This window comes from Eptesicus fuscus, chromosome 18 (genome assembly GCF_027574615.1).
Source record: "Eptesicus fuscus isolate TK198812 chromosome 18, DD_ASM_mEF_20220401, whole genome shotgun sequence".
NCBI classification, from domain to species: Eukaryota; Metazoa; Chordata; class Mammalia; order Chiroptera; family Vespertilionidae; genus Eptesicus; species Eptesicus fuscus.
Genome location: NC_072490.1, coordinates 23,951,550 through 23,970,431, shown reverse-complemented (window position 1 = coordinate 23,970,431; position 18,882 = coordinate 23,951,550). Strand labels below are relative to the sequence as shown.

At 45.6% G+C, this 18,882-nt stretch overlaps 1 protein-coding gene across 1 annotated transcript in view; it reads right to left on the bottom strand.

Annotated features, from left to right (window-relative positions):
* Window positions 1-18,882, bottom strand: part of RFTN1 (raftlin, lipid raft linker 1) — a 174,086-nt gene that overhangs the window by 127,491 nt on the left and 27,713 nt on the right. The gene's annotated exons all lie outside the window — the stretch shown is intronic.

The window sequence follows — 18,882 nt, the reverse complement described above, 5'->3', positions numbered from 1 at the left end:
CTGGGCAAGCAAAGCGAAGCAGGGAAAAGAATAACTGGATCAGTGATATCAACAACCAACACCACTGGCCAAGACCAAAATCTCTATCTCCCTCAGAGATTGTGTGGGGAGTATATATATTTTTTTAACCTAAATTTTCTCCCCTTTTGGCCAGGGTAGAAACATCATATCAGGGGCCTATTTCACAAATAACTAATGTGAGAGACACGTGAGCAGACATCACTTGAGCCTCGTTTTCTGAGCCAAAGTTCAGGATGCACAGTCTAAAACTAGAAAGAAGATTTTAGAACTAGATGGTTTTAGAACATCTGAGGCGTGGCCACCGCACCTGTGACATGGTCCACTCCCTCCCACCCACTTGCCCCAGAATTTCCTACTTTTTGTAAGACAGCCCCCTCTCTAGAATGAACAGACTTCATAAACAAAACGACAGATAAAGCAGGCTTGGTCCCACTGTAAATTAAAGAGGTCTCAGTTTCCAAAATCCAGTCATTTTGGAAAGTGAGATAGAAAGGCCCTTGGAGGCCCTCGAGGGAGCCCAGGTACAGTGACAACTCGACCAGTACTAGGAATAGGAAGGATGAAGTAAAAAGGTCTGTGATCCAAGAGCAAAACCACAACATGGACCCCATTACGTGAGGTTTAGGTAGACCCTAATGAACTGAACCAAACTGTTCTTTGACCATCTTTGATGAGGAATAAGCTCTGATAGGAGTTTCCTGGCCCATTCAAATATAGACATCAGCGTGGAGCTCAAGAAAAAAAAAAAAAAGCTCTTATTAAAGGGAGCCAAGCTCCTCAAATAGACTGTAAGGTGATGTACCTTGGAGGTACATTTTTTCTTTAAAAACTCTTACATGAATTATCAGCAATAACCAAATTTAAAAATGTTCCCTATATTCCAATTTTTATTTAAAAATATATACATAAATACATATATACATATATACATATACACATATATACATATATATATATATATATATATACACACACACACACAGATCTTTCACTAGGAAACCCAAGCTGAGCACCTGAGGTTTGTCTGTAATAATCTAACACACAATAACCCAATGGCCAGGCCACAGACAATAGCAGATGCTTCAAGAGAAAGAATAGTGCCCTTTCAGCCAATTACACAATTACACAATATGACCATGTTTACATTATCAAAGGGAGGCAGACCCAATTACCTAGCTACTTCAAATTAATAACCCCATTTAGCTCAATTATCTGGCAAGCAGGGTCTAAATAATCTGAGTAATTACCTCAATTCACTCAGATGGTATAGGTTTGGCCTTTGAGTCCAGAAGTAATTTTTCCTCCCAGAACACATCCAACATCAGCAAATATCAAAATGCACAACAGCGAACTCATCTAGAAGCAGTGTGAGCAAATTCTCTCCATTATCTGGCAGATTAAAATTTGGTATACTCTTAATAATCCTGAGTTGATTTTTTTTTCCCCCTAACAAAAACTCATGGGACCGTAGAATTCTAGAGCTAAAAAGGACCACTGGCGGCTCGAGGTCTAAAAGCCAGCTGCTGGCAGCAGTCTAACCAAAACTCCAGCTTATTGACTCATACCAGCTAATGGCAGGCACTCTAAAGGCCAAATGATTGGGTTCAAATCCTGGCTCTACCCACTTGGTAGCTTCAGGTGACCTTGGCAAGTCCTTAGCTCTCTGAGCCTGAGAGTTTTCATCTGTACAATGGTGGTCATGACGGCCACCTATCTGTAGAGGACGAAATGAGATAATGCATGCTAGCACACTTAGCACAGATCTTGGCACATATTACCAATGTTTAAGCACTTAACTCTTACTATTACATCACCACTGCCTTTAATGGACTCAATGGTATGAAAAGATATGTCCCCACCCTCATCCCCAGAACCTCTGAATGTTACCTAGTGCGGCAACTAACCTGATTAAGTTAAGGATCCTGAGAGAAGGAATTTCCCTAGATGGTCCTGTGGGCCCTAAATGCAATCACATATACCCTCAGAAGAGAGAGGCAGAGGGAGTTTTGAGACAGACACACAGAGCAGAAGGCAGTGTGAAGACAGAGCACAGAGAGATGCGGCCATAAGCCAAGGAATGCCAGCAGCTGAAAGAGGTAAGCAATAAATTCTCTCCCTAGAGACACTAGGACATGTGGCCCTGTGCTGACACCAGGCCCCCACCCCTCCGAACTCCCTAGAGCAGGTCCTGGACTCTAATCTTGATCTCCTCTGCACCAAGACTGCGGAACATTCCTCCTGCTTTAGAAGCTTTCTGATTTGCCTTGAGCCTCCCAGCCAGGGAGCTTCAGAATTTAGCAACTGTCCTGAGGAGAAAACTGCCTGTGTATTTCGGGCTCCTTGAGTCTCCAATTTTGTCTCTCCAGTCCAGCCTCATGAGACCACCAAAAACTCTGCAGGATTCTCTTCCCCAGAGCATCAACACTCCATCAAGCAGAGCCTGGATTTCCTGCCCCTTGCCAGCACTCTGAACCAGAAATACCCCCAGGGATAAAGTAGCTACAGATCATCAGCTCACCTCCTCCTCATTCTCCCTTTCCTGACATCTCAGGCCCGCAGTCCTGATTGCTTCAACATCTCTCAGATCTTTTAAACAGAACGATTCTTGTGTGTGTGTATATTTCTTATGGCTTTTCTTGTTGTTCTTGAGATCATTCGTTTACTTCAAGCTACTCAATCTTATCCAGAAGAACTCCCTTCTTTATCATTTGCAAAGTGCTTTTGCTACAATATTTAATTCTCTCCTTATAAACCTATAGGGAAAAATAGGGCAGTATGTATTACTCTGACCTCTTAGACTCCAGGTGGGCAAACTATGACCTGCCCACCCATTCATTTACCTATTGTCTATAGCTGCTTTGCACCTGCTAACGGGCAGGGCTGAGTAGTTATGAGAGAGTCTACATTGTCCACAGAGCCCCAAATATTTACTATCTTTCCCTTTACAGAGTAAGTTTGCCAGCCCCTATTCTACATGGAGGAAACTGAGGTTCAGACATATTCAGTGACTTGCAAGTTAACTTTGAAGAGAAGATTGCATCTAAGATTCCCTGATTCTTATTCTAGTCACCTCTCCATGCTTCTACATTGCCTCCCCTCACAATGATTTATTATAACCACTTTTTAGGATTAACACAAGGAGAGAGGGATGGTTTTGAACCAGATAGCCCAAGTATGGAAAAAGAAGAAGTCCCAGCAGACACAATTAGTATCTTTGGAATATTCTGGGAATTTCAGCAGTCACCTTGGAAATGTGCCAAAACAAATAATGAAAGGCAAGTATTCAAGGATGTCACGTTGAGGTACAAAAGTCTTACTATTCCATAGGGCTCTTTCGTTGTTGTTGAGAATATGGACATGTAAGGCAGAACAATGAAAAGAATCCTGAAGAATGTGTTCAATTTTTATCCATTTGATTGCTGAAAGCTTTCATCAAGGCAGTCCCTGAGCTGTGGAAAAAATGTCCCCAACAGAGGATGGCAGCTCAGAGGGACACACACACACACACACACACACACACTCACAGGCATGCTATCTATGATTAAACAAAACAATAAAAAGATCTGATACAGTTCCAAACTTAACAATGACTTAAAAGAAAGGCTGTCTTCCTTTTCCCCTCCTCTGCTTAATACAAGTATAGGATAATTTGCTTCTTTTTAATAAAATTATACAATCTGATGAGTGGTGTAATTTAGCACCCTATGTCAATTATGGATGCTGAAAATTTCAGAATCATGAGATCACCAATCTCTCTCTCTCTCTCTCTCTCTCTCTCTCTCACTCACATACACACACACACACACACACAGTATATGTGTGTCGGGGAGAGAAAAAGAGGGGGGGGCACAAATATTAAGGGCAGCTAGTCTTTTTCGCTTCCCTCCATTTTATGCAGAAGGCTGAGTGGGCATGTCTGCATTTGGCAACTATGGAGCCCTATTTTCCCAGGGAAGATGGGTTATGGCTGGAGAGGGCAGAGCAAGATGCAAGAGAGAAGAAAAAGACTGATTTATAGAAGGAAGAGACTCATGCCCCTAAGAAAGAAACATGAACTCTCCACGAGGCGAGGAAGGCAAACAAGGGAGGAAGGAAAGGCTCTCAAGGCGCCCTGACAGCATTCCAAAGTTGGTTCTCCCAGTGCTTCCATTTTTTTTCAGAGACAGAAAGGCCAGGGCAGAACTTAGCTCACATTCCCATGAGTGAGCCATTTAAATGCCCATCATTCCATGTCACTCATGCTCTCAATTCTTCCATGGATCCCCAACATCCAGTTTTGGAGTCCAAGCCCCTGAACACAGCATACACAGTGCTCTTCAATCCCAGTCTCCCCTCAAACTCATTTTCAGCCACTTTCTACATCATTTGTTCTGCTCTTACAATGGTCTTTAAGCCTAGCTCCCAGCTGATCCAGCCGCATGAATGACTTCAGTTGACACCACATGGAGCAGAAGAACTGCCCTGCTGAGCCCAGCCACTCCAGACTCATGAAGAATAAGGCATTGTTTGAAGCCACCCACTGCAGGGTAGTGTGTGACACAGCAGAAGATAAGTGAAACGATATGCATCTAGTTCTTTCTAGCCAGTGAGTGCCTAACACAGGGCAAGATGCAGTAACTATGCTACAGAGAAAGGGAGGGAGGATAAAAGGGAGACCACTGGGATTAAAGGAGGGATGGCCAGTGAGGAGGGAAACCAAGATGACAGACCTCAAGGCCAACTCTGAGCTTGTGGAGAAAAATGTGTTAAAGAAGAATTTAGTTGCGAGGTGAGATGCACAAAACAAGAAGCGGTGAGAATTTCAGGTAGAAGAAGTCACTACTGCAGTCCATTCCTGAGCCAAAGGCCTGGGCTAGGGAGCCGGGAGAAACTCGACCGAGGGTTGATGGAAAGGTGCTGGAAAGGAGAATCTAGTGGATATAACAACACTGGAAATGGCGGGAAGGGGGACAACAAGAAATGACAGCATCATGGTTTTACAACTTGTGAGGATTGAGAACAAAAGGTCAGTTACGCCTCATTGATGCAGAGGCCACCCGGCTCCCAAACTCAGCCGTTCAGAACGCCCTGCTCAGATGGCTGTGGTAGGTGACATGTCACTCAGAGGAAAAGCCACGCTCCTCACAGGCACGACTAGCCCTGCTACTTCTGACCTCGCTGCCCATCGTTCCTTCTCCACTTGATCCCACTGACTACGTCCTGTCCCTCACCATTCCAGGCACAGGTACCCCCAGACGAGCTTCTGTAAGCGAAAGCAGGCAAGGCCTGAACCCCGGGATGCTTGAGCTTAGAGTAGGGCAGAGAAAAGCACAAAGATGAGTCACCAAAAGAGACAAACCACATGGTGTCCCGGAAGGGAAGCCAGAGAATCAAAAAGCTAACAGCCATTCATGACCATGAAAGTTTCAGGGGTAAAAAGCAAACAGAAACAAAGTTCAATCGGAGCAAGGGAGGGCGGGAGGGAGGGAGGCAGGGAAGGAGGGAGGGAGGGGTAAAAAGCAAACAGAAACAAAGTTCAATTGGAGGGAGGGAGGGAGGGAGGGAAGGAAGGAGCGAGGGAGGGAAGGAGGGAGGGAGGGAGGGAGGGAGGGAGGGAGGGAGGGAGGGAGGAAGGAAGGAAGGAAGGAAGGAAGGAAGGAAGGAAGGAAGGAAGGAAGGAAGGAAGGAAGGAAGGAAGGAAGGAAGGAAGGAAGGGTGAAAGGAAGAAATGGACGAGAGCTATTCACAGCCAACAGCACTGGCAGCCAGAGCAGGAAGTAAACCCACAGCGGAAGGCCCCTCAGTCCCCACCATGCCCGCCGGTCAGCAACACCAAGAGGCTGGGAGAAGCAGGCTCCCTCTTACTAACCCGATGAATGCCTCAGCAAGTCTTTCCCATTCATTATGGTCATCTTTCCTCCATAAATCAAGCCCGCCAGACTCAAAAGCTGGAGCATTCAGGAAGTGCTTACTCAAAACCCCGAAGCATCAATATGAAGACTTCAGACCCCAGAACGATAACAGGGTGAGATATATTTATATTTCACAGCTGGCGATGCCTCAGCACACTTTTCGCTTTCTAGAAATCCTGTCGGCTTAATTTATGTGGCTCATACCTCATTCCCTTTCAGGCGACACGCTTTTTATCTTTTTCTTTAGGAAACTTATCTTCAGGATTTTCCGAATCCTCGCTGTCACTCATGTCTGATGGACTGTGCTCCGTCTCGGGTCTCTGGTAGATAAGCAGGGCTCCTTTCGAAGCTGTCTGTCTACATGCCACACCGGTGAACATGCCCCACCCGGCGATCCAGCCTACATCCGAACAGCACTGGCAGAATGTGGGGGCCATGTCTCTCCCCCTCCCTGGTATCTTCACTTCCAAGCCACGAAAAGCCTCTCTGATTTTTATTTTATTTTTATTTTTTGGTGTCTTTACTATCGTCAGATTAGATGCTTCATGTGTAAGTCAGCCACAAGTGGAGTGATGAGGTAGAGAGGAAGGCTAAAGCACTGCCTCATGTACACCTCAGTATTTGGAGTTGTTTTGTGTGTTTTTTTTTTTTTAAAAAACTGCTCAGAAAAAAAAAAAGATAAGGCTAAAATCAGATCTCAGATTAAAAATGATGAAGCAACTGTGACTAGCTGAAGCCAATTCAAGCTGAGTCAATTTTCGCCAATTGTAAAAGATGACCTATAAGAGGCCCCAAAGCTCCAGTACAATAGAGTAATTAAATCTTTATAACGGAGACAGAAAATGCCACATAATTAGACACGGCCAGAAAAGGGTACGGATGCTGCCCCTCCCTGTGGCTGGCCCGTGAAGGCGGGCCTGCAGCCACCTCTGCACTGGCAAAAGGCCGGTCCGTTCCCCTACCACTGAGCCTGCCCGAACCACGAAGGTGGAGTTTCCTTTGGCAACAGGCCCACTAACAATCCTTGAGTTCCTGGCCTGCTCCAGGTCCAAATAAGTACAAGAATAACAGCGTTATTCTACCCCCACAGGTACCTGCCTGGTTATGTGTGAAGGGAAAAAACAATCTTGCTGTTTAGCGAAGTGGTCAAGGACACAGCTTCTGGAGCTAGGCACCTAGCAGTCTTCTCATCTGTAAAATGGGTACAATCAGATTACAGAGCTCACTGGATGTTATTGGATTACATGAGTTAATATGTGGCAAGGATTTTGAACTGTGCCTGGCATACAGTGAATGCTATATGAGTTGGCTCCTGTCATTCTGCTGTTGCCATGGCTGTTATTAAATACTCCACATCATTATTATTAAGTATTTAACAATAGCAAGAGTTGCCATCATCAACCCGTTGCAAAGCTGTCACACCTATCCAGGCAGGACAAATCTGGGACACTGGTCAGAGGAAGGGACAAGCCAATGCTAAGAGGCATTGCAAAGGCAGATCCTTCAACAAAAGTCTGGTGCAGGAGGCAAGGGAACTAGAGATGTGAAGCGTGCCTCCAGCTGTCGTTCAGGGAGTGTGGGAGAACAGGGTCCACAGAGGGAAAGGAGGAGAAGGCCAGAGCTCAGGGCAGACACCGAGTCTGAGGCCCCTCCTAGACTTCCAGGGAGGATATAGCCTTGGGCTTGGCAGATGCCCACTCACCTTGAACATGAAGCTGTTTCTTTTTTCCCTCCTCCCACATGAACACTGACTGGACACTAGAGCCAAGGCTGATCCCATGGGAAGATGGGACAATGAATCACAGAAAGTAACCCCCGAGGACTCTTTCTGTTGACACAGAGACATTTCCTGAAGGTTTATTCTGTACCCAGCACTCCTGATACACTATCTCAGCTCACCCTGACAATGGCCCCATGTTGCTGTGGGCACGGAAAGGTTATGCAACTTGCTCAAGATCACTAGGTTAGCAAGAAGCAGAGTGAAATTTGAACCTGGATCTATCGATCTATCAGAGACTAAAAATGCCCTTTCTCCACTGCACACCAGTGCCTGCCCTCTGGTAATGACCAGTTTATCAAAATCAGCAGGAGAGCCTCAATATGTTTTCAGTGGCATTTAAGAGGAAAAGAAATTTCCCTTAGACCAGTGGTCGCCAACCTTTTGGACCTCATGGCACGGTGGTCTGCAGACCACCAGTTGGTGACTGCTGCCTTAGACAACTGCTAAGTCCATCCACGTAAGTAGATATGAAATATAGAAAAGAAGAGGACCAGGTTACAGACCAGAAACTTGTATTCAGTCATTCTGAACAAGCTGGGGGCTGTGATCCCTCAGTGCCTTCATTTGTCCACCTTTAAAATGGGGATGTTAATATATGTCCTTCCAGATCCATTTCTGTATGGTTGAAGAAGCTCCTATCAGATTGTCTCTTTTGCAGATGATAACTATAAGCTCTGGACAAAAACACACACACACACACACAAAAAAAAAACAAACAGAAAAACTAACTAGGGGAACTGGAGAGTGAGCCCAGACAGGGAGATACTGGAGGGGACTTTGACACTTCAAAGAAATGTACTGCACCAACTTTTTGTTATTTATGGCTGTTAGCCAAGGTCAAGTACCAAAGGGGCAGCTAAAACTCGGAAACCCATAGTCCGAATGGCTTGGAAAAACTGAAGGCAGAATCCAGGGCTACACCAGCTGATGGAATACAAAGCGGGGATCCCAGAAAGGAGAGAGCTGGAGAAGGAAGCCTCAAAATCTGTGTACAAACTCTGTCTGAGTCCCTGGTTGACCACTGAATCATGCAAGATGCCCTCCAACCAGCCAGTGAAGGCTAAAAGAACAAACTGAAGATTTGAGTCACTACCCAAGAGACAGAGTTTACAGATGAAGTCCAATCGAGTATACTGCCTGCTGAAACAAACCAACATCAACACTCATCAGAGGAACATGACAGAATCCAGAGTCCCCACATGGAAGAGTCACAACGTCCATTTTAATTCCAAAATGTGATTAAAAACGTAACTCGTTCTTCAGAATCGATAAACCCAACTGACTTAGACGTTAGACTAAACAGACAAGGATTTTAAAAACAACTATTATAACTACGTTCCATATCTGTCCAACCTACCTCACGGAGTTGTTCAAAGCTGAAGTATGACCAGGCAAGCAAAAAGGGTTTAGGTAAGTTTCGTGTATGCTACACCTACAACCTAAAAATGCAGGTTATCCCTTCATGCCTGTCTCCAGAAACCACATAATGAAGGAACCTCTGACAAGTGTATGGTGGGAGGACCAGACCCGGGGGGCATTGTGAGAACTCAGCTGGAGTGTTCTGGGAGGACAAGCCACACGTGACTAAGTTAGGTATGGAACCTCAGCGAGGCAGAGACAATTCTGTTGTTTCCAACTCCAGGGGAATAGGATTTCCTATTTCGAAAGGGACAGGCTTTGTCCCAAAACATGATGACCTTCACAGGCCCACAGACCGGTCTCCTCATTACACAGGAGGGGATGTCTGAAGCTGAAGTGATGGACACCATGTGAAATGATCAAAAGCTGAGAAATGTGGCCAACGCAGGGCCGTGGTGGGACCAGGAGTTGCCAAGAAATCTGGATTCTTCCAGAGGCTGGTGCCACCTGTTTGAATGACCGTGTAGGAGTTCTTTCTCCACCAATGGCCTTGGTTTCCTCATCTGCACACGTAGGTGGAGTGACCTCAGAGGTACTCTCCGTTCTAAACGTTTCTGGGAAATCACTCTTGGCCATGCATGTCCTCATTGATAACATCCATTTCCCAATGTGTGACTACATGAGTACACACCCACACCCACACCTACACACACACAATCACACACAATTTTAGACACAATTACCCTGTCTATCCCATCAGCATAGTGAATTCAACACTGTTGGCCAGAGTAAACCATATCAGTTCCCCAGACTGGGCAAGATGACCCCAGGTGACTGAGGGTTCTGTGAGACCCCAGATTTCCAAAATTGCCCATCATCTTATCACACCTATTGACAAACCCAGAGTTCTCTGAGTATGACTAAGAGTTCCTTATTGCCAAACGATTAAACAAGATAAGGTCCACAAAAGCACGCTGCAAATAAAGTACTGTAATTCATATTAAGCATTCGATTTCCCCTAAGCCAGCTGGCCCTTACCTCAGAGAAAGAGCGTTTCCTCAGTCTCCCCACTGTTCTCTATCCTGCCATATCCTCCGGGGGTGTCAAGCCCTACACCTACCTCTGGGCTGCCCTCACTCTGTAAACACTGACCTCTCCTCGGCCAAAAGATGCCTGTGGTCCTTGTGGCCTGGGTTGTGCCACGTTTCACACTGTTGCACACTGTTCTATCTTGCATTTCCCACCCAATGTAGTGAACCACTGTCTGCCAGCATCCTATAAGTAGATGGGATCTTGGACAAGGATTAGGACAAACAACCTCATTTTGCACTTGATGTAGAAATCATTTAAATCATTCCTGTCTTATGTAGTAAATCCTGTCAGGCCCTTGTGTTCATCATTCTTATTTGACTCTTCTTTGCATTTGGTGAAATAAAAATAGCTTCCACTTACTGAGCCTTGGGTAGATGAGCCTACCCAATGCTTTATCTGATGACCTTATTCAGTTCTAACCACCCCAGGGAATATCTAGACATTTTACAGAGAAGAAACGAAGATTCAGAGGGGCTAAGTAAATAACTCACTTGAGGTCACAGAGCAAATGAGACAGGTCTCCCACCAGGTCTGCAGGCCTCATACCCAGATCTGTGCCCCACCAAAGCCCTTGCTTTTAATCACTCCACCGGTGCTACTCCCTGACGTGCAGGACGATGGACTGATAAACAGCCACTGATTAATTTCTAGTGCTTGCTGCTGCTATTGGCCCCCCCTCCCTTCAAGATAAACACCGGCTGATCCTGGGGCCCCGAGAAAGATGCCAGCACACCCCCAGGAAGCCGGCCAGCCCTGTGGTGATGAGTGACGCTGGGAACAATGGACTGGACATCTATGGGTGTCAGATGGCCACTTTAAAGCAGTCAAGGAGAGGTGAAGACAAAAAATAGGCTTCCATCCAATGCAATTTTTAAACCACGGATCCACCATGCAATGTGGTGCTAAAAGGAGCCTTAGCCACCACTGTGGCTTTTTCTGTACCTTGTTGAGAAAAAAAGAAAAAGAAAGCACCATTTGTTGGTCCAACATTCCCTCTGGAGCAAGTTGGGAGACAACGTCCTGGTAAGCTGGAGTCCACTCTCCGTTCTGTCCCTTCCACAGCCAGCATATACAGCTCAAGCAACCAAGGATGGAAGCAGAGATAGCGCCTCTCCTCTTACATCGAGTAGAATTTTGGCTTCCTGGCCCCACGACTTCTGGTCTGCTGGTTTGGAGGCTTGGTTCCAAAGGCAGGAATGCTTCTGCCAGATGGCACAGCAATGGCTTCCCTGAACTGGAAGTGGCGAATGTGCCCTGGCCATTTGGATTATAAATGCCACAAAGCAAAAGGCAAAGAAGGTGGTTACGGTACTGGTTGGGGTGCGTGAGCCCAGTTTCCAAGGGCAAGTTAGATAAAATGGAACCCAGGGAAGTTTCTGGAGTGCCTATTGGTTCTTCCATGTCTAAGAGTAACTATTAATGAAAAACAGAGAGAGAGAGAGAGAGAGAGAGAGAGAGAGAGAGAGAGAGAGAGACCAACTAATGATTTAGTTTCCTAAATCATTCCACCAGGCAATGAACCCCAGTAGGGTGAGGTATTGCCTGAGGCAAAAGCCAAGCCCCAACAGTCACAGTATCCATCTCTGAGCAATGCTGATTCCTCTTCTTGTTCCACCAGCCCCATCTGAACATTCCATATTCTACAGACTGAACTACAAGTATGATTTCCTGTTTGAAAGAGACAGGCTCTGTCCCAACACACGATGACCTTCTCATGTCACCCAGAGAGGGACACCGTGCCAGAAGGACACCATGACTTCATGTCTCCTCTTCTGATGAAAGAGCAAGAGCACTGTAAGGAGAACAGCTGCATCTTGTTAAGCAGAAACAATGCCGTTTTGCTATGTTAAGAATGTGCACAAAGATGTACGGATGCTGAGAACTTGAAAGTGTGGACTGTGCTGTCCCTCAGGTCCACATCCACTCTTCCAGACCGTGACTTGCGCTGTGAGCTGGACTCTGCATTCCTCGATGCTAGCTGACTTCCTACCAAGCTCTGCCAGAGAGGGGTCCAGGGGGAGATGAGACGGCAGGGGAGGGGCTGGGGCCTCCGTCTCCTGCTTGCAGCACTTCGTCCTGGTGGCAGTCGCTGGTTCCAGCCTCCAGCATCTGTCCGTACTCCTCATGTAGCTCAGCGGTGAATGCAGAGGACAGGGCAGTTAATGAGATGGAAGTGGTCTCTCTCTTCACAGTGCTTAAAATCCAGCAGGGGAGGAGACACAGAACGGATAAGGAATTGTGATCACAGGTTCCTCTGAGAGCACATGGCAGAGGTCTGGGAATGATGTCAATGGAACGGTTATAGTGTACTGGGACTTTGGCTACTGGCACCAATAGGTAAAGAAAAAGGCACCAAACCACATTCAGAATGATCAACTGAGACCGTGTTATCTGCCTAAAGTCAGTATACCTTTAAAGAAGGCTGGTGTGTAAATTATCTTGTTTGATGGAGTTTTTATATGAATCATTCAGTCATTCAACAAGCGCCCTCAGCACTAAGGCTCCAGGGTTTTGCCATGAACAAGGCAAAGCGCAGCTCACATATGGGTGGGGGAAAACCATAAATAACAACAACAAAAATAACATTACATGGCCGGCAGGCATGACTCAGTGGTTGAGCGTTGACCTATGAACTAGGTCACGATTTGACTCCCAGTCAAGGCACATGCCCGGGTTGCAGTCTCAATCCCCAGTGGGGTCTGGGCGGGAAGGGGAGGTGGGGGAGGGGACAGGGAGGCTGTAGGAGGTGGCCGATCAATGATTCATCATTGATGTTTCTCTCTCTGAAATCAATTAAAAATATATTTTAAAAATAACGTTGCATGATGTCAAGTGATGACAAGTTCTATGAAGAAAGGAAAGCAGGGAGTAGAGGTTGAAAGTGGATGGGGCGAGGGGAGGGGCTGTGTTAGGCAGGAAGGTAGGAGAAGGCCTCTGAGAAGACCGGCCTAGGATGAGGGGGAGGAATGAACCGTGAGAAGATCTGGGAGCAGAGGGAGAAACATACTGCTCATGTGACATCAGAGGAGCCTGGAGCAATGCCAATGTGAAAGGCATCCCCCCATCTTGGGGGAAAGCTGTCCGCGCTCGTTTCCAGCAAATCCTCCAACTCAGACATAGCTCAGTGGTTGAGTTCACGTCCCCACTCTGGCGTGGGGTTATTTTTCTTTACTTTCAATTTACATTGCAAGCTGGAGAGAAATGAATTACATCCCCCTGGGTTTCTCTGTTCCATACAATTAAGAAAAGCTATTTCTTAGTCACAGGGCGGATGACGACACCACGATTTCCTATTTTCTCTCCGCAGGGAAGCTGTCATCACTCAATATTAATTGATCCTACTTTTCATCCATAAAGCAGGGGTTGAAACAAATTTTTGGTCACAAAAATGGCAACTATTACACTATTAAGGTAAATTATTAATGGCATCTCTGCTAAAGTACACTCGTGTTCACAGGGCATCAGCTGCCTCCACACAGATGGTGTTTCTTTAATGGGGAAAAATGAGTAAATTATTATATTCCTTCCCGATACTGGATAAATTGCCAGTGCCTATCTCATTTAAGGTTGCCAGAGATTTCCCACCATTTCATCACTACTAGGAACGCACAGAAAGAGTGTAATGGATCTTGGGTTCCCAGCAGGAGAGCATGTCAATCGAATGCAATTTTATTTTCTTGCTAGACAGCAGAAAAAGTGAAAAACTGCAGGAAGACACAAGAAACTCAAAAACTGAAGAGCGCTAATAATATATATACATCTTTCCCTAGACAATACCTTGATGCTTATTTTTAAAGTAGGGGACTGAATCAGAGGAACCTAGTTTAAGGAAGAAAGGAAGGGACGGAGAGAAAGTAAAAGAAAGAAGAAAAAAATCCAGTTGTATCTACAAGTCAACAACCTATAAGGAACCGGAGGCATGTGGGAAGGGCTGAAGCCCTTATGCCTGATGGGGTGACCAGATGCGGGCACTCAGTGAGGAACAATGGTCAAGTTTAACGGAGGGCTTTGGGTGCCCGCATCATCCAACTTCTCTGCAGTCATTTATTTTGCTCGGGCCTTGTGGAAGGGTAACCACAGGGCATTTGCATTCCATCAATATGCTTAAATGTCACCAATCTTGACTCTCGCAGCTAGAAGCCAGGATTAGCAATTTACATCCAGGGTGATGAATAACTGTGGTTGAAGCAGAAGGCTTTTTCTTAAACATATAATTTAGTCTCGGGAAGAAAGGCGCTCTGCTCAGCAAGGGCGATGGCCTAAAAGGAGAAAAGCTACAGCCGTGGCTCGAGCCATCACAGAAAGGACAAGAATGTTCTAAAAATGAACAGGGATCATTTGCTTTCATGCTAGCAGGTCACACAGGGCTCACTCTTACCGGTGGCCTTGAAGGGACCCAGGCCCCTACCCCCAGATACTGTGTGCTGACTGACCCTTCCCCTGGAAAACTGCCCTCGGCCAAATGGGAGCCACGTGGTCTGGGAATTTAAGAGGCTTGAGAGAGTCCCAAAAGCTACTGATATTCACTGTGGCAGAAACTGTGAATTGCGTCCATTAAAACCCATTTCCACCTCCTTCAAGCTAGTCTTCCTGAAAGAGGGAGGCTGGAAGCCAAAAGCTACATTTCCTATTTACAAATGAGGAAACTGAGGCACAGAGAGGTTACATGACTTTCCCAAGGCCACACAGCTAATACATTTGAAGTCTGGCTCAAGAGAAACCAGACTTTTAACATAAACTGCCTTAATTAGTTGCCTCATGATATTTCACAAATTATTCCTCAAATGCAATAGCTTAAAACAATGAACATTTATTACCTCACAGTTTCTGTAACTCAGGAATCCAGGTCCAACTTAGCTGGGAGTCTCTAGCTCAAGGCCTCTCATGAGGTGGCATCTGGCCATCGGCTAGGGCCAAAGGGATCCACTGGGGGAGGACCTACTTCCAAGCTCATGCACATGGGTGTGGGCAGAACTCGGGTCCTCCAGGGCTGCTGGGAAGGGGCCCTGTTCCCCATGGGCTGTTAGCAAAGGGCCCCCCTAAGTTCCTTGCCACGTGGGTCTCTCCCCTGGGCAGCTCACATGCCAGCTGGCTTCCCGCAGAGGGAGTGAACAACAGAGAATCCACGATGGAAGCCACCGTCTTTAGCTACCTCATCTTGGAAGTGACATCCCATCACTTTTGCTGTATCCTATTCACCAGAAGCAAGGCACCAGGTCGCCCCACACTCCGGGGTGTGGAGACCAGGAGGCAGGGGTCATCTAGGTGGGCACCATCTAGGAGGGTGCCTACCGTGCTGCTCAGTAACACACAACTAATAAGCAGAAAAGTTGAATTGGAAGTTGTTTTTACCTCTGTTAACTTAGCTCCCCAATCCGAGCTCTGTCTAAAACTCCAACATTCCTCCTGGTTGGTTCATCTTTCTGGGGCACTGGAGCCTCCCTTAAACCACCTCTGATATCTCACTTTATAGCAAAGGAAGTAAAGGGTATTAAGGAGAAAAGATACATTTTCTTTTAAAAAAATATATTTTTACTGATTTTAGAGAGGAAGGGAGAAGGAGAGATAGAAATATCAAGGATGAGAGAGAATCATTGATTGGCTGCTTCCTGCATGCCCCCTCTCGGGGATGAAGCCCACAACCCAGGCACGTGCCCTGACTGGGAATCGAACTGTGACCTCCTGGTTCATAGGTCGACACTCAACCCCTGAGCCAAACCAGCCCAGCTAGATCAGTTTTCTTAAATTTTAGTTATTTTGGTCTACTTCATTTGTATAACGTCCGCAATAAGCATCCACTGAGTAAAGACAAGAAAAGGTTTGGGTTTTAATGTACAGTTTCCAGATTGGCAAGAAAGAGTAGTGAGAAAAGGGGCAGTTGGCCACAGTTTGGGGGGGGGGGGGTCAAGCAAGGAAACTCAGAAAACCCTAAACACCCTTCTCCCTGTTCCCGTCCTGGTTCTGGCATCATTTCAGCCCAGGCTGTTGGAAGAAGCAGCAGTTACTTTCCTTTCACAAGCTTCATCTCACCCTCGCCAAACAGACCATTTCTCACCAAGAACGCCATCAGGGACTGAAAGCCTGGAGCGCATGCCCAGGGCATCCTGGAGGCATCTATGAAGTCCCCACAAGCTCAGCCTGTGGGCAGGAGCAGCCCAGGCGAGTCCCTCGCCCTCAGGAAGCTAGAGGCACTACCCGGGGGATTTCCAAGCTGCAGTTTGGTGGACCCAAAGGCCAGATTGAGTCTAGGATTTCGTGGGCCTTTCTCTGTCCACCAAACAGCACACAAACCTCCAGCCTTGCAGGGCCTGTAGGTCAAAGATAAATCGTAGTAAGTCGAGGCAGATGCTTTTCCAAGATAAAACACGGACTCTATTGTCCAGCCAGCAAGGCTCAGTGGTTGAGCATCGACCTTGAACCAGGAGGTCATGGTTTGATTCCTAGTTGGGACATATGCCCGAGTTGCGGGCTCGATCCCCAGTGTAGGGTGTGCAGGAGCAGCTGATCAATGATTCTCTCTCATCATTGATGTTTCTATCTCTCTCTCCCTCTCCCTTTCTCTCTGAAATCAATAAAAATATATTAAAAAAACAAAACACAGACTCTATTAAGGCTGTGCCCACACTGGATTGGCTTCCAGATACAGGAAAAGAGACACGGGCTAGGACATTCATAACGTAGAATTGGGTAGCACGTTTAGATATTCGTTCCTACATTAAGAGACCTCACATTCTTGTTCACCTTTGCATGCCTAGCCTAGACCTTAAAAGGAGCAGGTATTCAATAAATAGCCAATGAATTAATTTTGCTGAATATCCTGTCAGACAAGACGGTGTTTTCCATTAAAGAAACCCACCCACCCAAGTATGCCATCTCCCTTGGGAATGTATTACCAATCTTGCATCAAAAGCAACATTCATCCCATATGGTGCCATATTGTGCTTATGCTTACCAAGCAACTCTGAATTTACACCTGGGATGCCCAACTGAAATATTCCCTTTCCTCTCCAAAGAAGGCCCAATAAGGCTGTCAAACGAATGCATCCTCCTCCTATTCAGTCATATGTATTCACCTGAAAAGCATGTTTATGCAACAGAATTGGGGGGGGGGGGAATCCCACTTGCTGATAAGTGTAGCAGCTACTCATCAGCTACATAATTTTCATTTATCAGGAGATCTGGCCTGTAAACAAGGAATAGCTGAAGACATGTCTGAAACACAGAACTGAGGAAATGACCTGCTAGACTTAATGACAGTGACATGCAACTTGAAGCCAGAATCACATACCTTTTCACACCAGAATTGCTTTTGGAAAAAGTTCATAGGTAAAATTCAACAGGCCTGCTGACGCATCGGTGGAATCTGACTGAAATCCTGGATAAAGCCTCTTCATAAAAATTCTTTGAATCAGTGTCACTAATAACAATAATTAGTGGGGTGCGTAGAACATTAAATTGTTTTCTGTTCCGTTTTAACCAAATTAGATAAAAGTTATTACCACTACCACAGCACTGCCGGTATGAATCCCTACAGAAAAAATAACTCGGTTTTGCTTTGACAGGTAACAGTCATCACCAAGGAATTTCATTTTACTGAAGGCAGTCTTAAGTCTCTGAAATTTACTGCTTACAGACATACACACACACAGCCCTGAGTCCACTGTCATACAAGACTGAATGTTGTTTCTTAGTTTGGATTTGAAGTAGCTGCAAAAAGAGCAAGATGCGTTTTTATATTAAGAAAGGAATGCAAAGAATGCCTTCCTTCCTCTTAAATCAAATCTTATTACCTCCATTAGTGAATATTTAACAACAACATTAATACCAACAGCACACTTGGCTGCATTATCAAAAGGAACAATTTCACACAAGATGTATACATGAGCTTTGCTCAGAGAAGCTTAAAGCCATTTCACACATATTATCTCATTTATCTTTAAAAATCCCCGCCAACTCTGTAAAAGTGTATTTATCTGCGGTAAGACATGTTTTATGGGAACCGATTTCCTTACCACTCTGCATCTTCTGTTCAAAAACAGGGTCTGGTCTGTGAACAACATAAACTGATGAACAAAAAATAGATCCAGAGACAGAGAAGCATCGAACTGACTGTCAAACCTCAGATGGAAGGCAGAGGGAATGGGGGGGGGGGGGGGAGGGTTTAAGAGATCAACCAAAGGACTTGTATGCATGTATATAAGCATTACCAATGGACACAGACACGAGGGGGGGGGGTGAGGGCATGTGCTGGGGGGTGGGAGTGACCAGGGAGAGGTCAACGAGGGAAAATATAGTATTGTAATAGCTATGTACAGGCCATGGGGGAGGGGGGTACTTGAAATATCAGGAGGACCACTCTGTAAAGTATATGTTTGTCTAACCACTGTGTTGTACACCTGAACTAATACAGAATAGTATTGAATGTGAACTATAATTGAAAAAAAAAAAGATGGAAAATTGAAAAACAAACAAATAAAAAAAAAAAAAACGGTCTGTTTTTAGCACATCTCCCAACCAGAACCTCAACTCATAACTCATGTCATAGACTTCCTTTCATGAAGTCTTAAAAACAACAAAAAAAATGCAACCAACTCTTAGCAGTTACAGAAACTGAGAACAAAAGTGAAACACAGGTAGGAAATTAAATAAATTCACAGTGCCCGACAACGGCTGTTGCCCAAACTGAAATTAAACACACACACACACACAACACACACACACACACACACACACACACAC